The 27,418-nt window shown below is 44.4% G+C and overlaps 1 long non-coding RNA gene across 1 annotated transcript; it reads right to left on the minus strand.

Annotated features, from left to right (window-relative positions):
- Positions 1–204: 204 nt before the first annotated feature.
- Positions 205–4,514, minus strand: LOC138644661 (uncharacterized). Its single transcript, XR_011314640.1, has 3 exons — positions 4,380–4,514; positions 3,549–3,577; positions 205–703 (listed from the first exon to the last, which is right to left on the minus strand). It is a non-coding gene; the product is annotated as an uncharacterized lncRNA (long non-coding RNA).
- Between the last annotated feature and the right edge of the window lie 22,904 nt (positions 4,515–27,418).

The following is a 27,418-nucleotide window of genomic DNA, read 5'->3' on the forward strand; positions in this document are numbered from 1 at the left end:
GCTGCTGCTTGACATTGAGTACTTCTGCTCAGCTTACTTATAACCATAATACCCGTGTCCTTCCCTGTTCTGTAGTCAATTAGATCACTTTATTTATCTGTTTAATAGGGGGGAAATGTATGAATATGGCATCATTAAACCATCAAGGTAGAGCTATTTTATGGGTTTTTTTAATACCAGTGTTTTCCTCTTTTCACCAGCATCACTGTTCCAATAAGAATTTTATTCACATTTAAGCATGCAACAATTCATACATGAATACAATGAATAATTATAAATACAATGTATTAAATTAATTGAAATGAAAACATCATTATCAAAAATTATTCATACAAATGTTCTAATATTTTAAATGCAATTTGGATAAAGTTGATTTTGAAATTTTACTGTGCAGCTTAAACAATTATTCATTTTTCTATGCTATATATTATATATCCTTAGAGCAGTCACCATAAAATAGCATACTACTAATGTTTCCCATGATGCCCATGGTGACCAGGTGGTCCATGGTGGCCAGGTGGTCCATGGTGGCCAGGTGGTCCATGGTGGTGAGGTGGTCCGTGGTGGTCATGAGGATGATGGATTCCATGAAGAGGTACATGATGAGGTCCATGGTGTGGAGGTGGATGACCTCCATGATGGGGTGGACCATGGTGGTGAGGATTAGGATGTGGTTGACATGGGGGAGGGCAGGAAGGTGGTCCTGTAATAAAATATAGCTTTAAGAACACATGCTCAACTAAGAGTTCAAGTGTATGGGTGACTGGGAGGAAAAGCTTTGGGACAAACAAACTTTCAAAATGATCTCTGAGCCGACAACTAAGTTATATATACACTTTAAGCCCTGACAACTGTAGTGTCCCAATATAACAGGGAACATGTAAAGAAAGTCTAAGACAGGAATTATGAAGTATTGAAGAATGTTGTAAACCTATGAGGATTCAATAAAGCCCCTGTTTGTTTGGCAATCCCCGCATGTGTCTACATGCAGCCACAGGGACTCAAATTCATTATCCGAGCATGCTAAAGATACTCAGATAACCACCCAAGCATGCTCGGATAACACCTTATCCGAGCACATTCGCTCATCGCTAATGGCCAGTAACAGTATTTCTGACATCAGAAAAAAAATCACTATTTTTCACCATTAATTAAGAGTAAATACAGCAGAAAAATAGAATTAGTGTGGGTTTATACTGGTCAGTTATCATGAACAAGGTTTCCTAGGAATGCTCGCCTTCCAATAATCAAGCAATGTCAATAGACTGTCACTCACTCGATGAACAATCAAAATGTTCATTGCCTGAAATGATTTTTTGACCTGCTTAAAAGATCATTGTTCTTAACAGCAAATTGGCCTGGGTAACTAGGAAATGTGCTGCCGATTTTAGTGGCAGCCTATGTGCACAGAATGATCTATTACTGATCGTTCTGTGCATTTCTAAAGTGTTGTCAGTCTGATTAAACAGGCTATGAGAAAAATTGTTGATGGGCAAACTGGTTGCCGGTCAGTGGTTGTTTAACAGAAGTCGACCTATATAAACTCAGCCTTAAGCACTGAGCTGTGCTGATGAGTAGTACCAGCGGAGCAGGCGAGTATACGCAAAGAAGAACTATGTCTAATTGACACAGATAGATAGATTGATAGATAGATAGATAGATAGATAGATAGATAGATAGATAGATAGATAGATAGGATATATGAATAACTATATATATATATATATATATATATATATATATATATAGAGTGATACTTGAAAGTTTGTGAACCCTTCAAAACTTTCCATATTTCTGCATAACTTTGACTTAAAACAAAATTAGATGTTCAGGTTAAAATTGTGCAGTCTTGTCCACCACTTAGGTCCATACAATCTTGGTGCAACTCTCTCCAATATTGCCAAATTACTAAGTCCAAGAAGCAATGTATGTTCTCCTCCAAAAGATTATCTTTATTATATCACAGCATATACAAGATTAAAAAAAAACGACATAGGGCTTTTTCAAGCCATATAAAAAAGACATGTCTTCCTTTTTGTATATTGCTTAAAATAGTTCCTATCTGGCCGAAACGTCGCTTTTTGTATCATGTATATGTAGTGATATAATATCGATAACCTTTTGGAGGAGAACATCCAGGGACTGGGATTTTTTAAAATCAGATTTTCACACGAGTCTGAAAAGTAGATAAAGAAAACCAAATAAAACAAATTAGTCAAAAATATTATACATGACATGTTTTAAATTAGGAAAATAATCCAGTATCGCATGTTTGTAAGTGGCAAAGGTACCGTATGTGCATCATTTAGATTAGCAGAAAATTTGAAAGTAAAATTCGAGTATGATGTTTTTAATCAACGGGTGATAATTAAGTGTTAGTGTGTGTGACCTGTTTTATTTAAAGAATGTAGATTAAAGTCTGACTACAATAACCCATGTTTGTGGAAGTATATCATGACACAAGCAAAAGGAGATTTCTCAGGACCTCAAAAGAAGAGTTGTTGATGTTCATCAGATTGGAGACACTTACAAAACCATCTCTTAAGAGTTTGGACGCCACCAATACACAAACAGAGAGATTGGGTACAAATAGAGGAATTTCAAGACAATAATCACCCTCCCAGGAGTGGCCAACCAACAAAAATCACTTGAAGAGCAAGGTGAATAATAGTCCACAAAGGAACCCAAAGTAACCTCTAAGCAATGTTAATGTTCATGAGTCCACTACAGGTGGGCACTGAACAACAATGGTGTGGAGAAGGGGATATGAACAATGGTTTATGGACAGATGAGATCAAAATTATGCTTTTTTTTATTAAGTGAGAAGCATTCTGCATATGGAAACACGAGAAGCAAAGGAATGAAACTGAAAGGGAGAAGATACAGATTAGATATTAAAAAAAACTTTTTGACAGTGAGGGTGATCAATAAGTGGAGCAGGCTGCCACGAGAGGTGGTGAGTTCTCCTTCAATGGAAGTCTTCAAACAGAGGCTGGACAGACATCTGTCTGAGATGGTTTAATGAATTCTGCATTGAGCAGGGGGTTGGACACAATGACCCTGGAGGTCCCTTCTAACTCTAACATTTTATGATTCTTCAAGATTCAAGCGGATGTTCAGGACTAATCAACAATTACCTGAAACTTTTAGATGCAGTTATTGCTGCACAACTGGTCACTGAGAGATACTGAGAGCAGAGGTTCACATATTTTTACCACTCCAAGATGTGATATTGGAACATTTTCCTCTTTTAAAAAAATAGCAAAGAATAGTATTTTTGATTCGATTGTTATTTGATTTGGTATTTTACCGACTCTTAGGACTTTGTGTGAAAATCTGATATTGTTTTAGGTCAAATTAATCCAAAAATAAGAAACATTCTGAAAGATTTACAAACTTTTAAGCACCACTATACACTGCATGACAAGCTGTGCAAGGACTAATCCAGGCACGAAAATAGTGAAAATTCAAGTACATAATGAGAAGGGCAACAAGTCAATTATATGGATTGTAAGACTCAGACTGCGCTACGAGTATATAAGACATACCGTGGTGTGGATGGTGCATTATTGAGAACCTACAAAAAGAAAAGAATCTTCAGAATACAGAATACATGCATACTTTACATATAATTTATTACTACCTACAGACGCACTTGATACTCTACAAGAGTGACGAGACCTCTAACAAGTCTGCAACAGCTTTAAATGCACAATTAGCTTCTCTATGGGCTCTGCTTCTAAATAAACTGGAATGAGCTGTTTGTAGGATCAATCAGTATAGAAATTATACTACTAGCACTTATTGATGTATCAACCTCATCTCCATGCCGGTGCTCACCGTACAAAAACGGCAGGGTTCTTCAGAAATAGGCCTCAATTCATCATTACTGTTTCCCCACTTTTATGGAGTAATTTGTTACTTTTTATATTTGGGCCTTCATCTTTATATGTTTTGAGCCACTTTTTTTAAGTTGTCTTTCTTTTTTTTATGTCTTTTTTTATTCTCCCTCAGCAACTTTGCTTATCCAGATGTTTTAGACAGATTCACGGAATGTGCCTTTTAACAAATGTTTTAGTTTTTGGGTGGGAGGCATCTCACTTCAGTCCCTGTCTGGAGTAAGGTTTCTGGTGGAGTTTTTAACAGACCTTTTAAAGGATCTGTGAATTGTAGTACAAAAAGTCTCAAAAACTGGTTAAAGACAAAAATTTTGAGCCTTTCTGAAAGTGTGCAAATTCATGAACCGTGTGCATCATTTTGAAGAATCTAGCAAAAAAAAGTAAAAAAAAAAATATTCCTTAGGTCTATATAGAGATTCCCATCACTCAGCGATAAATAGAAATATAAAATTATGTAAAAAAACCAAGTTTTATACTTACCTCTAAGTAGACTAAAAGTTTCAGTGGGAATAGTGAAAATCGTGTGAGTGAAAAAGAGCAGTTTCATCATTTATAGGAAAAAGGAGAATAGGGAGGGTTCAGTGGTAAAATACGCCATCGGAAAATACGAGTGAAAGGTTACATGATCCTGTACATTGTCAACAATTCCCTCCCATACACATCATGAGACACAAAACACTCCCTGTAAATGAGCAGGTTTTCCTGCCTTTTTTCCATCGCGTTTAGGTTAAAGTTCAGTAACTGATCTCTATCTTACTGTTACATATTGCCTTCTGTCCTTTACAGGACATATACAGTTTTGAAATGTAATTTAGTACTAAACTAAAACTTTTATTATTGAATTTAAAAAGTCACTTTCGTAAAGGAAGAAACAAGCGTATAAACATGTACATAAATAAATTTACCAGACAAAGGCTTCGATGAAGGAAAACCATATGTCTGATGTCCTATTATATACCTGTGCTCATTCAGTTTTCCAATTCAGTAAAACAAAAAAAAAAAGCTGTGTGCAAGAGATTTCTGAAACTCCATAGCTTTTTCTGGTACTGTAAGGCTATGTGCACGCGTTCAGGATTTCTCGCAGAAAATTCCTGAGAAAAACCTGAAATTTTCTGCAAGAAATCTGCTTGCGTTTTTGCCGCGTTTTTGATGCATTTTTTCCAGACATTTCCCAATGCATTTTGTAGTGGGAAATCTGCAAAAATACCGCAAAATTAATGAACATGCTGCGTTTTTTACCGCGATGCGTTTTTTTCGCGAAAAAAAATGCATCATGTGCACAAAACATGCGGAATTCATTCTAGATGATGGGGTGCTTATTGTATGCTGTTTTTTGTGGTTTTATAGCGTTTTTATCGGGAAAAAACACAAACAAAACGTGAAAAAACAGCAACGTGTGCACACAGCCTAAAAAGCAGCTATTAATTTGCATTGGAAAAAAAGCTGCAAAAACTCAACATCTGAATATACTTATATATTAGTATGCATTAACTAGAACAATAATAGATAACTGTAGCCCAAAAGAGCAACTGACGTTTATTACTCTTGGTGGTTTCCCTAAAAACATGACTGCTAAGGCGACATGGCTGATGGCAGGTAGTGGATGACTGCAGCTTGTTTATTCCTCCTTAGCTGCTCATGACACCATCGGTGACTACTTTTAGTTTCCTCACTAGCTATAATTACTGCAGATAATAAATGGTTTACACAAAATGTAATAAAGTTTTGTTTGCAGTTTATAAATTTAACAAGTGTGATTATTATGTACATTTATAATGAATGTCTCCTAGCAGCAGCGATAATAAAACACTGACCTGTATCTCTAATTGCTTTATATGTTTCCGAGCACACTCCCTCAAATATATGGCATTGGTAACAGCCTAACATGTATGAAAAATAATAATGCAATTATCTTACACTATAAGCTAAGGAATGTTACAACGTTCTGATAACTTGCAGCAGTTTAATTTTAAACATAATGACAGATTTTTTTTTATTTATGGCACATACAAAAGTACAGAATTTATGACACATACAAAAGTAATATGCTGTGTCAAAAGGTACCGTAACTAAAGTTCCAAATAACTTTTCAGAATAAGCCGTCCTGTGTGTACATGAGGGATAACAGTATTTATGGACATTGTGTGACTTGTATATTGCATATTCACTAGCTTTCCCCTCTGAATGTTCTAATTAGCAATTGACTCTGAGCAGGTGAGAGGGAATTAGCTGCCATGATGTCTCCCACACACAGATGGGTTACTGCTCTTCATAGAGGAAAACTTGCACACCAGAAAACTTTAGCCACTACAAATTTATGTTAAGAACCTAGGAAAGATATATATCTTGGTACCGTGTTAGCCAGTAGATAGAAAATATTTAGAATTGAGAGTCCTCAGTGGTTGATACCTTTTAAAAGGTATCAACCACTGAGGACTCTCAATTCTAAATATTTGTTAAGAACCTATAACTCTGCTCTTCACCACCCTGATGGCCTCACTCTCCAACAAACCAAAAAAAACCTTTGACACCTTTCACTCCCTCCTCAGTCCTAAAGCGCAGGCCTCTATTACTGACATTTGTGTTAATGATCTGCCTCCCACTTTACAGAGCAAAGAGAAAATATCCATCAGGAAATCAGCTTCCAGCTGCCAAGTGCCGTGACTCCCATCCCTCCCCACATCTCCTCTGGCTCACTCTCCACATTTGACAAAGTCACAGAAGAAGAAGTCTCCAGGCTCCTCTCTTCTTCTTGTCCTACTAAATGCACTACTGACCCCATTCCCTCAAACCTACTCCAATTTCTATCTCCAGTTGTTACTACAAACCATATCATCAGGCATCCTCCACTGATCTTAAGTTTCTTCAATTTCTTGATCCGTTAGCCCCTTTTTCCCTTGTTTCATCCAGAACCATTTGCAGCCATCAGAGCCTAGTCTATTGACTTTTGTCTCATCTCTGCAAATCACCTATTCCCATTCTTTTACTCTTCACTTCTCGTACTTTTTTGCAAACATGTCTTATGACGATATTAAAGTCAAGGCTTCTTCATCTTTTTTCGAGCCACCACTCCAGACTTGTGTAATGTGTGTCGCACGGTGCTTGCATGGATGTCCGTGATCTCACTATCTATTATGAAGCATATGAGCCACGTCCATTGCTGTGTTTGATGCACCAGAACCGATAGACCTTGTGATGAGCTGACTTGTTGACTTCGATATTTTGCCTGAACGTCCACCTCTTGGGTTTTGAATGGATGAACAGACTTATTTTTGTATTCTTCCAACTGTCATAGCACTTACACAATGCAGTTTGGAAATTTTGGTGGAGAGACTGCTATCGATGATATCTTGGTAAATCTTCTTCATGGCTGCTCCTCAATTCAAACCAGTTACCTTTCACTTAGGAATCAACCTTATTTACACACTTGAGCCAAGTGTCATTACCACAATCAATTTGATTTTATCGGAAGAGAGAATCTTAGTTTGTGTGACCACGGCCTGTAGAGTAGTGCCATGCTAACAGACTGATGTCTGGGTGTGAGGGACTGTGGTGCAGTAATTGAGAATGATAGGCTGCGAGTGTGAGCAAAGGGCCAGACAAGACCGCAGGACATTGCTGGTGATATAGAAGGGTTAATGGTTTGCCTTAAATTTGCCTTTTGCCTTTAATTGCTAGAATTTGCTAGAATTTGTTCTTATGATGCAGTAGTCTTGTGGTCTCCGATTCAAGGATTTTATACTTCTTATCATATATGTTCTCAATAGCCAGCCACAACATGTTCTGGGTACGTGTGAAATAAAGGTCAGCATGACCCATGGTAACAGGGGGAGGGGGCTACATGAATTACATTGAGTTACATTTGTTGTAAATGGTATAAAATACTGCCTCTTGCTCCATTTGGATCAGATAAAGTGGTTTTGTTCACAACATGTGTGCAGTTTCCTTTTTCTCCAAGCGCGCTTGTCAATGAAGGGCGTAACCTCCTGATTTGGCCTCACTGGTGATCTGGCATATCTGACATTGGGTCAGAACGAAAACAGCTATGACACTGATATAGAGTGGTGACATTGAGAAAAAGTTGTGACCGGCATTGAGAAAGAGCGTGCTGCGCTACAGAAGAAGTGACACAGAGGCTGCCACAAAGTGCATAAGAGATGCCGAGTAAAATGCAAGCAGAACCTCGCAAGAGGAAACTAATTTTTGTAACTACTTCTGTGTAATTCTACATGTTGCCTCAGGTAAGACTATTGAAAATTAGTTGCTTCATGTACATTAGTAGGTTCATGTAAGACTAAGAAAAGGGCAGCTAAACATAATATGTATAAATTATCCTTAAATAACTCTAAACAAATACTCCCAAATGTTGTTCCCTGAGGTCCATTTTTATTATATTAAGGAACAAAGAAACATGAGGAACCAGCTTTGCATCTTAACTTGTGATTTCACGTTCCAGCATTCAGTAGAAATTTCTAAGATGGAGCAAATATGTCCCTTCTTATTGCAATCTCCCTCATGATGTGCTTCTCCTTTTCTTTATCCTTGCCTTTCTGTTTTACTCCTTCTCTTAAATACATACTTAAAAATGTCTATTTTATGTCCCAGAGTTTCGGCAAATGTTACCCAAACAGCAAGAATTACCTGCCAAAAGTCTAAAGTTTGGTAGAAATTATTGACTATAAAGGTAAAGAATTTGATATGTGGTTATGAACCAAGCAGCTAACAGGAGATTGAGCAGCGGTCTTCCTCTAGTAGAGAGTGCTATACGTTTGGCCAATATCTTCACCTACAAATCCCTAGTTAGACCGCACATGGAGTACTGTGTCCAGTTTTGGGCACCGGTGCTCAGGAGGATATAATGGAACTAGAGAGAGTACAAAGGAGGGCAACAAAATTAATAAAGGGGATGGGAGAACTACAATACCCAGATAGATTAGCAAAATTAGGATTATTTAGTCTAGAAAAAAGACGACTGAGGGGCGATCTAATAACCATGTATAAGTATATAAGGGGACAATACAAATATCTCGCTGAGGATCTGTTTATACCAAGGAAGGTGGCGGGCACAGGGGGGCATTCTTTGCGTCTGGAGGAGAGAAGGTTTTTCCACCAACATAGAAGAGGATTCTTTACTGTTAGGGCAGTGAGAATCTGGAATTGCTTGCCTGAGGAGGTGGTGATGGCGAACTCAGTCGAGGGGTTCAAGAGAGGCCTGGATGTCTTCCTGGAGCAGAACAATATTGTATCATACAATTATTAGGTTCTGTAGAAGGACGTAGATATGGGGATTTATTATGATGAAACATAGGCTGAACTGGATGGACAAATGTCTTTTTTCGGCCTTACTAACTATGTTACTATGTTACTATGTTACTCCACAGAGGAATCATGCAGCAATTCCAAATCTAGATTTATCTACTTAAAGGAAGAAACAATACAATTTTATCACAGGTAATTCAGACTTTATATATATATATCCTTATTAATCTGTATGATCCATCTATGGAGATTCTTTACAACCTCAAAAGAGTGTAAGAGTGGACAGTGATTGTCGTGTTCCTTCCTGTCTTAGTAGGAAGACTATGTACTGATTTTTTTCACAGGATAGAAAGTCTTCAAGTGTCTAGAGAGAATGGCCACGGTGAGTCATTGGACGTGGTATATCTCGATTTTTCCAAAGCGTTTGATACCGTGCCGCACAAGAGGTTGGTACACAAAATGAGAATGCTTGGTCTGGGGGAAAATGTGTGTAAATGGGTTAGTAACTGGCTTAGTGATAGAAAGCAGAGGGTGGTTATAAATGGTATAGTCTCTAACTGGGTCGCTGTGACCAGTGGGGTACCGCAGGGGTCAGTATTGGGACCTGTTCTCTTCAACATATTCATTAATGATCTGGTAGAAGGTTTACACAGTAAAATATCGATATTTGCAGATGATACAAAACTATGTAAAGCAGTTAATACAAGAGAAGATAGTATTCTGCTACAGATGGATCTGGATAAGTTGGAAACTTGGGCTGAAAGGTGGCAGATGAGGTTTAACAATGATAAATGTAAGGTTATACACATGGGAAGAGGGAATCAATATCACCATTACACACTGAACGGGAAACCACTGGGTAAATCTGACAGGGAGAAGGACTTGGGGATCCTAGTTAATGATAAACTTACCTGGAGCAGCCAGTGCCAGGCAGCAGCTGCCAAGGCAAACAGGATCATGGGGTGCATTAAAAGAGGTCTGGATACACATGATGAGAGCATTATACTGCCTCTGTACAAATCCCTAGTTAGACCGCACATGGAGTACTGTGTCCAGTTTTGGGCACCGGTGCTCAGGAAGGATATAATGGAACTAGAGAGAGTACAAAGGAGGGCAACAAAATTAATAAAGGGGATGGGAGAACTACAATACCCAGATAGATTAGCGAAATTAGGATTATTTAGTCTAGAAAAAAGACGACTGAGGGGCGATCTAATAACCATGTATAAGTATATAAGGGGACAATACAAATATCTCGCTGAGGATCTGTTTATACCAAGGAAGGTGACGGGCACAAGGGGGCATTCTTTGCGTCTGGAGGAGAGAAGGTTTTTCCACCAACATAGAAGAGGATTCTTTACTGTTAGGGCAGTGAGAATCTGGAATTGCTTGCCTGAGGAGGTGGTGATGGCGAACTCAGTCGAGGGGTTCAAGAGAGGCCTGGATGTCTTCCTGGAGCAGAACAATATTGTATCATACAATTATTAGGTTCTGTAGAAGGACGTAGATCTGGGTATTTATTATGATGGAATATAGGCTGAACTGGATGGACAAATGTCTTTTTTCGGCCTTACTAACTATGTTACTATGTTACTATGTAATGGGTTCTTTTATTGGATGCTTCCATTCAGACATCACTGCTTTATTTAAGTCATAATCCACTTAGAAGATTCTTACTCCCTAAAGGTGGACTTTGGAGCTTTGGTGTTCCTAACTGGAGTAGGATTTCTGGATTAGGTCAGCTTGGTATGAATTAGACGAGCCTTGGCATTACGTCTCCTCTCCACTAATTTAGTTGAGCTGGAAGAAATTGCCATAAAAATGACAAATGTCGCAAAATTTTTGCACACTGTGATGTAGCGATGTCCTTGCTGTGCAGTGAATAGGCAGTGACCCATATAAAGTTCAAACAAAGTCTTGTTTATTACACAGCATACTCACAAACCGGAAAAGAAAGCAAACAAGTCCTTCGGTATGCAGCCGGGAAAAAATAACAACAGTCCATAGTCCGCTGCCGTGAGCGTATTACACCCCCGTGTACACTGGGGTGTCTGGCTTTTCAGGCTCTGCCTGGCCCATGTTTCTCCATACGGAAGGAGCTCTGCACAAGCCTCCTCCTAGGTCTGACTCCCAGACCAGACTGACACACCCAAACTCTCTTGCTGGGGTTTTTTTTTCTATCCTCCAGATTCTATGGCCATGGGCCACTATAAGATCTGGGCTGGAGGAAACGGACCGGCCCCACTACCATCCTGCAGTCCGTTTCAAAATAAAAGCCCATACCAGGTTTTCCTGAATAAATTCTGGGACAAATAACTTGACCCAGTTCACACTTACTTTTATTCTTCCCTGTGTCTCACAGGCAACCTGCTGTGAGCACAGGGCACTCCAGCGGATCTAATATGCTTCCAAGCACATCCTGGGGGACACATAGCGACCCTCGCATATGACACCGGTCACTGCCTCACATACCCCCCCCCCCTCTGTTCAGACTTGTGGGGTTGAACATTTGTCAGCATACATGGTGCCCGTGACAGGGCATCTGCATTTCCCTGTGATTTCCCAGCCCGATGTTCCACAGAGAAGCTGAAATTTTGTAGGGACAAGAACCATCTGGTGACTCGGGCATTCCTTTCCTTTGCATTTCTCATCCAGACAAGGGGTGAATGGTCTGTTACCAACCGAAACTGACGCCCGAGCAAATAGTAGCGTAGGGACTCCAAGGCCCATTTGATCGCCAAGCACTCCTTCTCCACTACGCTATAATTTTTCTCTGCCGGGGTCAGTTTCCTGCTTAAATAGGTGACTGGATGCTCATCCCCGTTCACCTCTTGCGACAGCACCGCTCCTAAGCCTACCTCTGAGGCATCGGTTTGCACAATAAAGGTTTTCTTGAAGTCGGGGCTGATGAGGACCGGCTGTCCACACAACGCCGACTTCAGAGACTGGAACGCTTCCTCTGCTTGAGGATTCCACTTGACCATCACCGTTTTCTTCCCTTTTAACAGGTCCGTTAGGGAAGCCGATTTACCAGCAAAATTGGGTATAAACCGACGGTAATACCCAATGATGCCAAGGAATGCCCTCACTTGTTTGGAACTTAAGGGCTTGGGCCAGTTTTGAATGGCCTCAATTTTGTTCACTTGAGGTTTGATAACCCCCCGGCCGATCACATATCCCAAGTACCGGGCTTCCGTGAGACCTATCGCACATTTCTTTGGGTTTGCTGTTAACCCTGCGGCTCTAAGAGACTCTAGCACTGCTTGTACCTGGGACAGATGGGTATCCCAGTCGGTACTAAAGATGACTATGTCATCCAAATAGGTCGATGCGTAATCTCTATGTGGCGCTAACACAATGTCCATCAGCCTCTGGAATGTGGCCGGAGCCCAATGTAACCCAAAAGGTAAGACAATGTATTGAAAGAGACCCTCTGGGGTTATAAAAGCAGTCTTTTCCTTCGCTGACTCTGTTAAGGGAACCTGCCAGTAACCTTTCGTGAGATCCAGCGTGGTGAAGTACTGGGCCTTCCCCAGTCTCTCAATTAGCTCGTCCACCCGTGGCATGGGATACAGGTCAAATTTTGACACTTCATTTAACTTCCTAAAGTCATTACAGAAGCGTAATGACCCATCAGGTTTTGGTATAAGTACAATGGGGCTAGCCCACTCACTTCGGGACTCCTCAATGATTCCCAACTGAAGCATTTGCTTTACCTCAGCCGCGATGGCTTGCCTTCGGGCTTCTGGCACTCGGTACGGTTTCATCCGCACCTTTACCCGGGGCTCAGTGACAATGTCATGCTGAATCACTGAGGTTCGCCCCGGCAGCTCTGAGAATACATCCATATTCTGCTGTACCAAAGCTCGAGCCTCCCGCCGCTGCTGTTTTGTGAGGGCATCATTGACCTTTACCTCACACCTGGCTGAGTCTTTGGCCAGGGCCAGAGGGACCTCCGATTGTATGACCGTAGTTGCATTTGTGACCAAACATTCTCGGTCCTTCCAGGCCTTTAGCAGGTTTACATGGTACAACTGCTCGGTTTTTCTTTTCCCGGGTTGGTACACTTTGTAATTCACTTCCCCCACCTTTCCCCGTATCTCATACGGCCCTTGCCACTTGGCCATGAGTTTACTCTCTGGGGTGGGCACTAGTACCAACACCCGGTCTCCTTCTTTAAAGGACCTGACCGTGGCCCTTTTATTATAGGTACGGCTCTGAGCGGCCTGGGCATCCAACAGATGCTCCTTTACGATGGGTTGCACGACTGCAATCCGATCCTGCATACTTGCCACATACTCGATAACACTCTTATGTGGAGTGGGCTCCTGTTCCCATGTCTCTTTGGCTACATCCAGCAGCCCCCTCGGGTGCCTGCCATACAATAGCTCAAATGGGGAGAACCCCGTGGACGCCTGCAGTACCTCGCGTATGGCAAACATTAAATATGGCAATAACATATCCCAATCCTTCCCATCCTTGGCGACCACCTTTTTGAGCATGGCCTTGAGGGTCTTATTAAACCTCTCGACCAACCCATCGGTTTGTGGATGGTACACTGACGTACGTAACTGTTTAATTTGGAGCAATTTACATAACTCCCTAGTCACTTTAGACATAAAAGGGGTTCCCTGATCTGTAAGGATCTCCTTGGGGAGCCCAAGACGACAAAACATGGCAAACAGTTCACGGGCTATTAGTTTAGCCGAAGTGTGCCGGAGCGGTATCGCCTCTGGATACCGGGTGGCGTAGTCTACGACTACTAATATGTGCTGATGGCCCCGGGCGGATTTTACTATTGGTCCCACCAGATCCATCGCAATCCGCTCAAAGGGTACTTCTATGATGGGCAGAGGTACTAACGGACTCCGGTAGTTCGTGGTGGGTGAGGTTAGTTGACACTCAGGACATGTGTCACAGTACTTTGTAACCTCAGCGTAGACACCAGGCCAAAAGAACCTCTGTAATATGCGCTCTAACGTCTTTTTGGCCCCCAAGTGCCCCCCCAACATGTGAGTGTGAGCCATGTCGAGCACCGCCCGACGATAGGGTTGGGGCACTACCAGTTGTTCCACCACCTCATCCCGGATTTTATCAACCCTGTACAGTAACTCCTGGATGACCGCCATCCGGGGAAACTCCTTTTCTGCACCAGGTTGTTGTGCCACCCCATTTACCTCGATTACTCTTTCCCTTGCCCGGGTCAGAGTGGGATCCTGGAGCTGGGCAGTCCCAAACTTACCAGGTGACACCTCCAGCTCATGAATTGGTGGATTCTCTTCCACTTCCCCTGCCAATACCTCTAGGGGAAACCTATCGGGATTACACACTGTCCCTATCGTGGCGACCCCTACGGCAGGTATCCCTGACTCGGGATCTTCGGGTTCTGCACCCGGAATGCTTTTTACCCTGAGAGGGTTAACTCTGGTCTCCCAGAGGGACCAGAACAACGGTAAGTCTCTACCCATCACAGTCCCATACGGAAGAGTTTTTACCACTCCCACCACATGTTTTATCTCTCCACATGGGGTGGAGAACGTGACCTCCGCAGTCGGGTACTCTCGGAGGTCCCCATGTATGCACACTACCCCCACCTTTCATCCAATAGGACTGTCCCCAGCAACCAGGGACCCGTGTACCAGGGTCACCAAGCTCCCCGAGTCCAAGAGAGCATCCGTTTGGTACCCGTTAACGAGCACTCTGCACAACTGAGGTTCGGTACCGGCAGGGTCTGTAGTGGCAATGCAGACTGGCTGGGCATACATAGACACGCGGCGGGTATACCCGCAGTCCATGGGTTCTGTTGTTAGGGGACAATTAGAAACCACATGTCCAGGTTCTTGGCACCGCCAACACGTAACGACTGTGGCACGAGGTAACCTTGGAGCCAGTTTAGGGGACACAGGTCTGTGGTCACTCTCTTTCCGAGACAACCCCTCAGCACGGACTCGGTCCGGTCTTGTCCCAGTGGAGGGCCGTGGACTTTTCTCAGACTCCTGAGCTGGCGGAGCCTTACGTGACAGCCGAAGCGGAGCAGTGTCCCGTATAAAGTCCTGGGTGGCCTTGTATCGCTCTATCAGGCCTACAACCTGGTCTAGGGTACCCGGGTCCCCTTGACCCACCCAACGCTGAATGGCCGCTGGCAGAGCCCTCACCAGTCGGTCGACCACCACCCTCTCCACTATCTGACTTGTGGATAAAGTCTCAGGTTGGAGCCACCGTTTCACAAGCTGCAATAAGTCAAAAATCTGAGACCGGGCAGGCTGGGCTTCCACAAAAGTCCAAGAAAACACTCGTTGAGCTCTCACATAAGTATTAACCCCCAGTCGGGCAAGGATCTCACCTTTTAACTTGGAATAGTCCTGGGCATCCTCCCGACTGAGGTCAAAGTAGGCCTTTAGCGCATCACCCCTCAAGAACGGAGCCACAACTTGAGCCCACTGTGCTGCTGGCAGATTCTCCCGTTCTGCCGTGCGCTCATAGACGGTGAGGAAAGCTTCCACGTCATCTTCCGGACTCAATTTCCTCAAAGCAGAGCGGACCTTGTCACGGGCATCGCGACGTTCCGGGGTCGGTGCTGGAGGTGCCTCTCGCAGGGCAGTAATTTGCTGCAGCAACAGATTATTAGTTTGTTGCTGTTGTTGCTGTGTGAGGACTAGCTGCCTCAGGATCTCCTCCATTTTGTCTGTAGGCCTGAGTTGCAATGTAGCAGGCTTAATAACAGACATGCAAATGGCGTTGGGGTATGCCTTAATTCACACTGCCCGCATTCTCCACCAAATGTGATGTAGCTATGTCCTTGCTGTGCAGTGAATAGGCAGTGACCCATATAAAGTTCAAACAAAGTCTTGTTTATTACACAGCATACTCACAAACCGGAAAAGAAAGCAAACAAGTCCTTCGGTATGCAGCCGGGAAAAAATAACAACAGTCCATAGTCCGCTGCCGTGAGCGTATTACACCCCCGTGTACACTGGGGTGTCTGGCTTTTCAGGCTCTGCCTGGCCCGTGTTTCTCCATACGGAAGGAGCTCTGCACAAGCCTCCTCCTAGGTCTGACTCCCAGACCAGACTGACACACCCAAACTCTCTTGCTGGGGTTTTTTTTTCTATCCTCCAGATTCTATGGCCATGGGCCACTATAAGATCTGGGCTGGAGGAAACGGACCGGCCCCACTACCATCCTGCAGTCCATTTCAAAATAAAAGCCCATACCAGGTTTTCCTGAATAAATTCTGGGACAAATAACTTGACCCAGTTCACACTTACTTTTATTCTTCCCTGTGTCTCACAGGCAACCTGCTGTGAGCACAGGGCACTCCAGCGGATCTAATATGCTTCCAAGCACATCCTGGGGGACACATAGCGACCCTCGCATATGACACCGGTCACTGCCTCACAACACCTACAAGTTGCACAAAAATGTTGAGACTTTTCAAAGCAATTTATGCCAGATTTTTTACAAAATTGCTTTGATGAATCATCAAATGCTGAGTGAAAACCCCAATTACCTTTAGGCTGTACAAGTACACAGAAAACCATAATAGAGCTGATATTAACTATCAAACTTAGGCTTGTATACTGCGCGATACTGCAGTGTTATGCTTATGCTTACCAGTCAGTGGTCATTTATATAGACCGACCACGCTTCAGATAGACATTGAACTATCAGTAATGGATAATACACAGCATATAGGCTGCCACTGTTCTCGGCAGCTTGACTTCTATTCACACAGGATGATGCGCTGCTAAGAACGATAATCTTTTACGACACACAGAAGATCATTTCACCTGACGAACAATTGTTTTTCTTGTTCATGGCGTGGTCAGCAGCCAGCTTACACTGCACGATTACTGTGAAACAAGTGCGCTGAGGAATGCAATGTAACAAATAACCAGGCTGACTGGGAACAAAAAGACCAGCAAATATACATAGCCATTGGAAGTGATGTAGTCACTAAAACCCTCTCTTCGCCAAAGGGGCTAGCATGGCTAATACAAAAGATACCTTACATGCACATAATCCTCACATAACACTGCATGCTGCAGGCATGTGGAGAAAAGGCATTGTTCCACATTTTTCATGTTGAACTGGACACATGATGTAATAGGCAGAGCTGAAGAAAACATTTGTGTTTACTTTTTATTTTGCTTCTCCATTGCAGAAATATTATCAAAGTATTTGGTACTTAAACAGTTAAAAAAAATTAAGTCCAAGTGTCCATTACCAGAGAGATTTCACTGGGGACGTGTATTTCTTCCATTTTCTGATGTTGACCAATCATAATCAAGTACCAACACATAGGGGAATGAAGGACACGCCCCCATCATAGCGTTGACAGTCTGCCCTCTTCACTGCAGAATGACGACATGTGCTGGCGCACAGCAGACCTGGGTGTGATTTAATGACAGCTTTCATTTCTCATCTCTGGCAGCAATTGTGGGAGGAGAGGCAGTGCTGCAAGGTTGAGTCTCATTAAGAACACGTCTAATAGTTTTTCTATCCTTTTTGTCAATGCTATTGTGTGGGCATGTTCTTTCCCCTTGTGTGTCTATGCCTGCTTATGATTGGTCAGTGTTAAAAAATGCAAGAAGTGCACCCCCCCAGTAAAATCTCTCTGGTAAATCCCACTTGGACTTTAAAAATCAAAAATCAACTGTTTAGGTGCCAAATACTTCAATCACTAATATTTCTGCAACATAGAGGAAACATTTAAAAGAAAAAGATTTTTTAGGCTATGTGCACACGTTCAGGATTTCTTGCAGAAATTTCCTGAGCAAAACCGGACATTTTCTGCAAGAAATCCGCATGCTTTTTTTTGCTTTTCTCTCACGTTTTTTGTTTGGTTTTTTTCGCGTTTTTTTCTGGAGCTTCCCAGTGCACTAAATAGAGGGAAAAACGCGAAAAAGCCGCAAAATTAATGAACATGATGCGTTTTTACCGCGATGTGCACAAAAATTTCAGAATGCATTCTAAATGATGGGATGCATAATGTATGCATTTTTTTATGTGTGTTTACATCGTTTTTATAGCAAAAATCTCGAAAAATCCGCAACGTGTTTACACAGCCTTATTCCACCAGTTCAATATCAAAAAACTTGGCAAAAAGTCCTCTTTAAAAGCTTGTAGAAATGTTCCTAAAGGTTTCAAGTGCAACTACCTATACTCACTCCTATAATTTGTTGGGAAATTTGTAGCAAATTCGATTCTCTTAAGGCCCCTTCACATTAAGCGACGCTGCAGCGATACCGACAACGATCCGGATCACTGCAGCGTCGCTGTTTGGTCGCTGGAGAGCTGTCACACAGACCGCTCTCCAGCGACCAACGATGCCGGTAACCAGGGTAAACATCGGGTAACTAAGCGCAGGGCCGCGCTTAGTAACCCGATGTTTACCCTGGTTACCATGCTAAAAGTAAAAAAAAACAAACACTACATACTTACCTACCGCTGTCTGTCCTCCAGCGCTGTGCTCTGCACTCCTCCTGTATTGTCTGTGAGCCGGAAAGCAGAGCGGTGACGTCACCGCTCTGCTTTCCGGCTCACAGACAGTACAGGAGGAGAGCAGAGAAGCAGAGTGCAGCGCTGGAGGACAGACAGCGGTAGGTAAGTATGTAGTGTTTGTTTTTTTTTACTTTTAGCATGGTAACCAGGGTAAACATCGGGTTACTAAGCGCGGCCCTGCGCTTAGTTACCCGATGTTTACCCTGGTTACCAGTGAAGACATCGCTGGATCGGTGTCACACACGCCGATCCAGCGATGTCCACGGGAGATCCAGCGACGAAATAAAGTTCTGGACTTTATTCAGCGACCAACGATCTCCCAGCAGGGGCCTGATCGTTGGTCGCTGTCACACATAACGATTTCATTAACGATATCGTTGCTACGTCACAAATAGCAACGATATCGTTAACGATATCGTTATGTGTGAAGGTACCTTAAGAATCAATTCACTCATCTCTAGGCTCTGGTAAGTCTGCGAGGGAAATCTCACCCATACCAAAAATAAGCACATCCCGTAGATTAGAACAAAGTAAATAAGTGCGCACAGGCACTAACTGAAGACCATCTGTCCAAAGATAAACACGGATTGTTGTACCTGATGTCTTTATGTTTTCACCACGTGTCTGTGTAAAGATCTGTATGTTTCCGAAATGCGATCACTGTTATAATGTTGAGGTAAGTATAGAAGTATGTGCCTCCTCATCTATAAGTTTTAAATCTTAATCATAGTGGCCTAATATTTTGCTTTTGGAATTTTTTTTGAAATGTGTATTTTTCTTAATGACCATATAAAATGATGAGAGACATATAAAATATACAATTCCCAACCATTTGTCACCGAGAAACAAAAACCTTGTTGAAGTTGAAAGAGTAAACAATACAGAGGAACTTGCAAAACTTGCTGCCCTTCATAGGGAATGTTGACTTGTGCTCATCAACTGGAGGAGTATTGTTGTTCCTTATTACCATATCTAATCCTGTGATGATGACAGATGTAGGGAACACATTTTTCCATTGCCTAATTGTTCTTACAACAAAGGACACTGGTCCTGGAAAAAAAGAAGAACCTTTTATGTATTCTCAAATTGACCCGGTATTGTATGATCCCATTGAGTATGTCCTACCTCAGGTAAATGTGACTTTGAAACCCATAGCCGTTACAAATGGTGAAATTCATGATAACATCATCATCATCATAAATTGACACACTCATTTCAAATCTGCAGTGCTGGTTAATTTACTCTGTGGATTTTTTAACAAGTTTGTGAATGAGATTTCTTGCAAAATCCCATTCTCTACACTACTATTATAACATTCAGTGGAATTTCAACACAATCCCATAATAAAATCCACATCATATTTGCAAAATTAAAACATGTAAGGTTGTGAAAAAAATTCACATAAGCCAAATTTTTCAAAATTTTGCTCACTGTTATAATCAGTAATGTAAAATAAATGTATCCACAATCCTGTAAGTTGCCAAACAAAATACAATTTTCGACCTGAAATAACAGGTGCTTTACTATTTTTCTTACAAATAATTTTAGTATGTGATCACCATAAAGAGGGTGTCTGATTCATTACCTGCTGAATGTTTAGATTCAGACGGGATGGTTTCGTCTTATCATTGCAAGGCTATGTTCACACCATCCTTTTTTTCATGCGGAATCGCCGCGATTTTCCCGCTGTGGGTCCGCAGCTGTTTTCCATGCAGGGTACATTACAATGTACCCTATGGAAAACAGGAACTGCTGTGCCCACATTGCAGAAAATCGCGAAAAAAGCCACGCTGAATAGCCGCGGTAAAAAAGAAGTACCATGTCACTTCTTTTTGCAAAACTGCAGCGGTTCTGCACCCATTGACCTCCATTGTGAGGTCAAACCCGCAGTAAAACCCGCAGATGAAAAATATATCTGCGGGTTTTACTGCGGTTTGTGGTGCAGAACCGCTGCAGTGTGGCTGCCCCCCATGCCCCAGGGTTAGGGTTAGGGGTAGGGTTAGGGGTAGGGTTAGGGGTAGGGTTAGGGTTAGGGGTAGGGTTAGGGTATTTTCAGCCATTTTAACCCTAAAAAACTTCCTAGAAAACACACAGACTCTGCATAGAAAACTGCATTAAAAAACGCATCAAAAAACGCATCAAAAAGCACAAAAAAAAAGGACCTGCGTTTTCTGCCAAGAGCTGCGGTTTTTAGTCCTGAAAAAAAAGGAGGGAAATCAGGAACGTGTGAACATAGCCCAACATTTACCTTTCAAACCAGTCACAAGGAAATGCTTACACACTGCAAGTCACAGAATTGAACACGTACACATTGTTCCGGTGTGTACAGCGATTGTTAGTGTATAGGCCTTGAAATGCTCCATGCCATGTAAATGCCAATGATTTTTAAAACTTTGGAGAATATAGAGAGCAGTGCATGACTTTACTTTGACTTTTTGACTTTAGAAAAGTTCCTAGAGAGATCTGATGTTTTGGTCTGTTTATCTGGAGTTTAAAGGGAGCAGGTCAGTGATGGATCAGTGACCAGTCAGAAGCCATACAGATGAATACCTAATCAGAGCACCACATGATGACCCCCCACAGGCCGCCCGGGAGCACGAACATATCATTAACTCAAAACTGAAAATAAAGATTAAACAACAACCACAAAACGGATTTCATCAACCAAGGTATCATTGTAATCAGTATAATGGTGCCAACCTGACACTGTCTGTAGGTTACTGTGCACAACCCTGCTGACAGGTTCCCTTTAAGGCAGGCACAAAAGCACACTCAAATAGGAAAAATATAAGCTGAACATAGCCTAAGGAGTTCTGACTTTTAAGTATGTAATAAAAATGTCTTAAAACATTCTCTCCCTCTCATTATTCTGGCATTTGTCAAATATGAACAGCCGCACAGCCAGCTTTTCCCTCTCCTAGTGTATCCTCACCCACCCCCTGCAGACTGTGAGCCCTCGCGGGCAGAGTCCTCCCTCCTTATGTACTCGTGTGCCTTGCTATCTGCTCATGTTTAATGTATTTGTCTATATTTGCCCCGTATTCACATGTAAAGCGCCATGGAATAAATGGCGCTATAAAAATGTATAATAATAATAAAATAATAATAATAATAAATATTAATAATTATCGTAATCCTTATTGACCTACAACTTTAAGGAAAAACTCTAATAGTCAGTAAGAGGGTCATTCTCAGTCATTCTTACGATTTATTGACTTTGCAAGTCATCTGTCTGGAGTTTCACTCAAGAATGGCACAAATAGACAGGTAAGGCCAAGATCACACAGAGCGAGATACGGCCGAGTCTCGCTGGTTAAAACCAAGCTCTGGCATCGGCACTCCGGGGCGGAGTGTGCGGCCGCACAGCAATACATGGAGCCGCACGCTCCGCTCCGGAGTGCCGGTGCCAGAGCTTGCTTTTAACCAGCGAGACTCGGTGTAGTGTGACTCCGGCCTAACATAGATAATTGGAATTGTTTTTAGCTCAACATAAGTCATCTGACTTGGTGGTTACAATGATCTTACAACAGGCAATGTGGGGAGAACAAACTGTCACAGAGGGAACAGAATTTACAGATAACACTGGGGTAGAATGATGTAACAGTCTCTACTTTCACATTCTGTTTAAGGCTCACTGTGTCATGGTACTGTGGTGCCCGTGTCTGTAGCGCCACAAAATGCCTGCTTGTGTAATATCATTTATCTGTATTGCCAGCTATGGTGAGAGCTACGTTCTCTACCGTTATAATTGCATCCACACATTTTACCTGATCCCTTACTGGGAAATTGTGCAACTTTGCTTGAACTAGGAAGTGTGCACGATCCCTGAGAGGGGAGGATTGGCTTCTGGGAGGTTGCCATGTGCTGAGCAGATGTAGGAAGATGTAGCAGGATGGAGTTCCTAAGGCAGAGAAGAGGAGCGTACCCCTCTGATAGGACAAGCTGCACGAGGCAGGGTATCGGTCCCTAGGGCACAGAGACTTCCAGGGTGCGTGCTAAACTAAAAGACTGCAAGGTTTTCATATAGCACGCAGTAGTGTGCTTTTGCCCAGGAGCTCATAAGGACATAGAATCAGGGACACTGCTGCAAGAGAGAGTGTTTTCCGCAAGATTCGAGCTGCCTGCTCGCTGGAAGGGATCACGGATCCAGTAACTGTTTACCTAGGACCCCTGGGGATCCAAAGAATCATTTACCAGAAGTATAATTGGCAGCAGGAAGGCTACGCAACCTCACAGCAGAGAAACTGAACCCTCACCAAGCATGTTTGACCAACACTGTCACTGTGTGTGAATTGTATGGAAGCTTGTAGGGCTGTTTACAGTAAAAGATGCAAAACTGATCCTTTATTTGTCTAATGCTGATTAATCTCAGCTGCATCGTTCCTGCTCCCCCCGCCCCGGGACCCAGCCCTAGTTGGTAAGGGGTTAACCATCTAGCACTGTCCATCACCACCTGACTCCCAGGGACCCTCATCAGTGCTCGGCCATACCAGGCCGAACATTCCAACTGGCGTCACGAACCTTATTATTATTAACCCTCACAATTAACAAAGACTGGCGTGTGCCCCCGGCAGGACCATACCAGCACTCGGAACCGCCGTGCACCAGTACCGTGACTGCAGCGTCCCTGCCAGGGCAGCACAGTACAGCCCCAGATGACTCACTGTGTCATCATAGTACAGCCTTAAAGGGGTTCACTGTGTCATGTAGTGATGTTCATGTCATGTTCGTGAATGATTTGACACAAGGAGCCGGCTCTCTGCTGTGAACGATGGGAGCTGGCACGCCAGAGAGATCCACTGAATTCTCTGAATGGCTCTCACTGGGCGTAAAATACCAAACTTCGACAGGCGTAACTCCCACATCAGCATACCTCCACCCACTCATCAATTTAATTTGTTCCTAGCAAGTGGGCGGAGTTTCTGAGGTAGGTGGGCGGGGTTTCAGACACCAGAACATGTATTCAATAGGGATCCATTTAGTATCATAAAAGAGCTGACTCTTTTTGGTGAGCGGGGACATGAGAGCTGAATCACCAAAAGGGGGGGCTCCCTGTGTAATGGTTCAGTCTCAGGGGCTTACTGTGTCTTGGTACCGCCTCAGAGGAGCTCCCTATGTAATGGTATAGACTCAGCCAGAGGGCCTCCTGTGTAATGTTACAGCCTCAGGGGGTTCTCTGTGTAATAGTGCAGCATCAGCAGGGCCGTATTTGCCACTAGGCACTTGAGGGCACGTGCCTGAGCGGGGCGATGTGAGGGGGCGGCACCTGAGCAAGTTTAAAAAAAATTATAATTTTTTTTAGGTCCAGGGTCACCCCGCCCACCCAGCCACCTCAGCCCCAGCTGCTGCAGGGGGAGGGGGTCTCGGGCGCAGGGCCGCCCGCTATCAGGACATTACTTGTTAGTGTGCATCTAGCGTCCAGAAATGGGTACTGTACCTTTAAGCAGCAGCAGGCAGGCCCAAGTGCATCATGGTCCTGACACCGGTCATGTGACATGCTGCGCGCTCTTCTTAATGTAGGAGCAGACTGCAGAGTTGAGCAGCATGTCATGTTTGTGGGAGAAGATACTGAAGTCGGCGGTGAGCAGGGAGAGGAGGCAGGCAGTGTGAGAGGAAGCTGCAGAGAGGAGTGAGGTGAGAGAGGAGACGGGGGTCTGCTGATGTGAGTGAGGACAGGGGAGGTTGCTAAAGGGAGAATGTGAGAGGCTGGAGAGGAGATGAGAGGGGAGGCTGCTAAGGGGAGAGGAGAGGCTGGTGAGGGGAGGCTGCTAAGGGGAGGATATGAGAAGCTGGAGAGGAGATGAGAGGGGAGGCTGCTAAGAGGAGAGGCTGGTGAGGGGAGGCGGCTAAGGGGAGGATATGAGAGGCTGCTGAGGAGAGGGGAGGCTGGTGAGGAGAGGAGAGGGGAGGCTGGTGAGGAGAGGGGAGGCTGGTGAGGAGAGGAGAGGGGAGGCTGCAGAGGAGATGAGAGGGGAGGCTGCTGAGGAGGGAGGCTGCTGAGGAGATGAGAGGCTGGAGAGATGAGAGGCTGGTGAGGAGAGGGGAGGCTGGAGAGGGGAGGCTGGTGAGGGGAGGCTGGTGAGGAGAGGGGAGGCTGGTGAGGGGAGGCTGGTGAGGAGAGGGGAGGCTGGTGAGGAGAGGAGAGGCTGGTGAGGAGAGGGGAGGCTGCTGAGGAGAGGAGATGAGAGGCTGCGGAGGAGAGGGGAGGCTGCTGAGGAGAGGAGAGGCTGGTGAGGAGAGGGGAGGCTGGTGAGGAGAGGCTACTGGTGAGAGGAGAGGCTGCTGGTGAGGAGAGGAAAGGCTGCTGGTGAGAGGGGAGGCTGGTGAGGAGAGGAGAGGCTGGTGAGAGGGAAGGCTGGTGAGGAGAGAAGAAGGGAGGCTGGTGAGGAGAGGGGAGGCTGGTGAGGAGAGGGGAGGCTGGTGAGGTGAGGAGAGGGGAGGCTGGTGAGGAGAGGAGGCTGGTGAGGAGAGGGGAGTCTGGTGAGGAGAGGGGAGGCTAGTGAGGAGATGGGAGGCTGGTGAGGAGATGGGAGGCTGGTGAGGAGATGGGAGGCTGGTGAGAAGATGGGAGGCTGGTGAGTAGAGGAGAGGCTTGTGAGGGGAGGAGATGAGAGGCTGCTGATGGGAGGCTGGCGAGGAGAGGGGAGGCTGGTGAGGAGAGGGGAGGCTGGTGAGGGGATGAGAGGCTGGTGAGGAGAGGCTGGTGAGGAGAGGGGAGGGGTGGCTGGTGAGGGGAGGCTGGTGAGAGGGGAGGCTGGTGAGGAGAGGGGAGGCTGGTGAGGAGATGAGGGGCTGCTGAAGAGAGGCTGGTGAGGAGATGGGAGGCTGGTGAGGAGAGGGGAGGCTGGTGAGCAGATGGGAGGCTGGTCAGAAGATGGGAGGCTAGTGAGGGGAGGAGATGAGAGGCTGCTGATGAGAGGCTGGTGAGGAGATGGGAGGCTGGTGAGGAGAGGGGAGGCTGGTGAGGAAAGGGGAGGCTGGTGAGGAGAGGCTGGTGAGAGGAGATGAGAGGGGAGGCTGGTGAGGAGATGAGAGGGGAGGCTGCTGAGGAGATGAGAGGCTGGTGAGGAGAGGGGAGGCTGAAGAGGAGATGAGAGGCTGGTGAGGAGAGGGGAGGCTGATGAGGAGAGGGGAGGCTGAAGAGGAGATGAGAGGCTGGTGAGGGGAGGCTGCTGAGGAGAGGTGAGGCTGGTGATGGGAGGCTGGTGAGGATATGAGAGGCTGATGAGATGAGAGGCTGCTGAGGTGGCTGCATCTGGCAGGGGGAGGCTGCATCTGGCAGGTGGAGGCTGCTTACGGGAGTGAGGAGAGGCTGTTGAGGGAAGTCTGCTTCCTGCATCCAACAGGGTGAGGCTGAAGGGGGGGTTCCCTTTAGAAATCTGTCAAACCTTGCAACCATGGCAGAATCAACTGACCATGTAATGTGTATGAGATTCACCAGATTCTCACATGACAACTGGAAAGGTTTGCTAAGGTTACTTTCACATCTGCAGTTTTTCCGCACCTGCTGCGTAACATATCAGTTACGGGCCGGCAACTCTGTGTTCGGCCTCATTCATTCCCTATGGGACTTGCGGACCTGTGCATCACTTGAGGTTTTGCACTTGAGGCAAGACAAAAAAACACGGCTAGCAGCATTTTTTTTTCCTGCTGCTGCAATTACCGCATTTGCCGGATCGCGGCAAAACCGCAAGTGCCGCACATGTCCGCAAGTCCCATAGGGAATGAATGAGGCCGAATGCACTGTTGCCGTAAGTGATCCGTTACGGATGCGGAAAAACTGCCGCAAATGTCAAAAATCGCTGATGTTAAAGTAGCCTAAGTCACTGCCGATAGTGTCATACTCACCAATGGGGGAGGCAGCACGAAAAGTGCCTAGGGCAGCAGAAACTCTAAATACGGCCCTGAACATCAGAGAGACTCACTGTCATGGTGAAGCTTCAGAAGGCTCACTGTGTCATGTGCATCATCTTTCTTTATGTGCCTATCTCACGGTTGGCTACCAATAGCAAACATTTGGCAGCAGAATTCATATTACACACCTTTCTTGATTATTACCTTCAGCAACAATAATAGTATTTTGCATTTTGCTTCCTATTTCATCACAGGGCTATTATTTTATATTACATTGTATTGTATTATGTTATAGTCTCTAACCATTAAAACCTCCCGGCCAATGCTTAGTACACTCCCAGGATATCACTGCCACCTTCAGGACACAGCTATGTATATACTCACTAAATACTGTTGCAACCTTCTGCCTTCACTTGCTGTTGGCATGGCTGCAGAGACCCTAATGTAGCGTACAGGGTGTTTTCTTTCCCACAACTACTGTATAATAACAAAATAATGCAAAAGACACGACTTGATGGGTGAAGGTAGATCAGCTTTATTAATTTTGCTTTAACTCTCAGAAAGGCACTCAACTCTTAAAATCGCGCTCATCGCCAAATGCCCTGTTGGACATTCACAGGCAAGTCAGCCAAATGAGCTGTAGCATATCAATCTGTCCTTTCTTTTCTCTTAACTGCCGCTGTGACTTGCAAATCTAGGAAAAATGATAAATTTAACAAACTTTCTGCCATCTGACATACTATCCCATCCTGGTGACCTGGGACTTAATTCCCAGGGACGAGATAGTTTGTCATGGGTGATCAGCCGCGCGCTCGGGGGGAGCGCGGCTGATCGCTGCCAGGTGTCAGCTGATTATTACAGCTGATATCTGGCACTAAGTGCCAGGAGCAGTCACGGACCGC

Source organism: Ranitomeya imitator, chromosome 7, assembly GCF_032444005.1.
Source record: "Ranitomeya imitator isolate aRanImi1 chromosome 7, aRanImi1.pri, whole genome shotgun sequence".
NCBI classification, from domain to species: domain Eukaryota; kingdom Metazoa; phylum Chordata; class Amphibia; order Anura; family Dendrobatidae; genus Ranitomeya; species Ranitomeya imitator.